At 39.6% G+C, this 1,652-nt stretch overlaps 1 protein-coding gene across 1 annotated transcript in view; it reads right to left on the reverse strand.

Annotated features, from left to right (window-relative positions):
- LOC138026152 (kelch-like protein 3) overlaps positions 1–688 on the reverse strand; it is a 10,466-nt gene extending 9,778 nt beyond the window's left edge. Inside the window, exon 1 of the mRNA XM_068873365.1 lies at positions 568–688. The gene's annotated coding sequence lies outside the window, so the exon portion shown is untranslated. The remainder of the gene's footprint in view (positions 1–567) is intronic.
- Positions 689–1,652: the final 964 nt, after the last annotated feature.

The raw sequence follows: 1,652 nt of genomic DNA on the forward strand, positions 1-1,652 counted from the left end.
GATAAAGCATTTCATCTAAAAACTCCTAGTCTCGACGCTGTTTTTAACCTATTGAGGAATATTGATGAAAAGAAAGCCACTGGCCTCGATATGATCCCAAGTAAGTTGTTGAAAATGGCTGCTAGTATTGTTACTCCATCGCTGACCGCCATATTTACTAAGTCAATTATCACTGGGATTTATCCAACAGAATGGAAAATGCCCAGGGTAACTCCGGTGTTTAAAAAGGGTGAAAAATCGGACCTCAACAATTATCGTCCAATTTCCGTTATTCCGGTTGTCTGGAAGGTTTTTGAAAAAATTGTTTACGATCAACTGTACCAATACCTAAATAACAATCAGTTGTTATCAAGTTGTCAGTCGGGCTTTCGCTCCTTACATAGCACCCTAACGGCCTTGCTTGAGGCGACAAATAGCTGGTCTGTTAACATTGACAACGGCTTCCTGAACGGAGTAGTCTTCATTGACCTTAAAAAAGCTTTCGACACAATTGATCACGAAATTATTTTACGTAAATTGTCTTACTTTGGTGCTGACCAGGCAACTGCTAAGTGGTTTCAGTCATACCTAAGTAATCGGACCCAAAGGTGTAATGTAAATGGAAATCTGTCAACTGCCAGCACTGTTACTTGTGGCGTACCGCAGGGTAGCATCCTGAGTCCCTTGCTTTTTTTTATGTACATTAACGATCTCCTTAACTGCCTGCGGGTTGCTGCGCCGAGAATGTTTTCTGATGACACCAGTATAACCTTATCTGCAAAAACGGTAGCCGATCTTAAACTAGCAGTGACTTCTGAACTTAACAATCTTACCTGTTTGCTGAGAGCCAACAAATTAAGTTTAAATGTGGCCAAAACTGAGCTAATGATAATCGGATCTAGGCAGAGATTGAATACCCAATGTGAAGAGATTAATTTAAGTATCGATGACAGGACGATCAAGAGAGTTGACCATATTAAATCTCTGGGTCTTACCATTGATGCACAACTCTCTTGGTCTAAACACGTTGACGAGATAAGCAAGAAAGTCTCTTCAGCCATTGGTGCATTGAAACGTGTACGACCTTTTATTCCGACGGATGTTGCAGTTCAAATTTATAATGCTTTAATATTACCACATTTTGATTACTGCAGCCCGGTTTGGGATGGTATGAGTGGCTGTTTCAGTGATAAATTACAAAAATTACAAAACTCGCGCTGCCAGAGTAATTACTCAATCACCTTTTGATACGAGCTCCAACCTCCTTCTCGTGATGCTTAGGTGGGAGAAGCTGTCTCTTCGTCGTAAAAAGCAGAAAGCTTTAATTATGTATAAAACATTGAATGAACTTGCCCCAGACTATCTTCAATGTCTCTTCACTGAACGCCACGTTAATGATTATAACCTAAGAAATCTTGAAGGAAAGCTTTCGCTGGCCAAGCCAAATACTAATTACTTAAAACGAAGTTTTTGCTACAGCGGGGCCTGTTTGTGGAACAACTTGCCCCAAGATTTAAAAACCGTTTGTTCTATTGGGCAGTTTAAACGGGGTATTGAGAAAGTATCTGAGATATCGAATTCCCACACGGCAATCATGTAAAGCAGTTGTACAAGTTTTAATTTTTAATTATTAACTTAACTGATGATTCTCCGTGTCTAAATAAAGATTACAT

The sequence above is a fragment of the Montipora capricornis genome, chromosome 12, assembly GCF_036669925.1.
Source record: "Montipora capricornis isolate CH-2021 chromosome 12, ASM3666992v2, whole genome shotgun sequence".
Lineage (NCBI taxonomy): Eukaryota > Metazoa > Cnidaria > Anthozoa > Scleractinia > Acroporidae > Montipora > Montipora capricornis.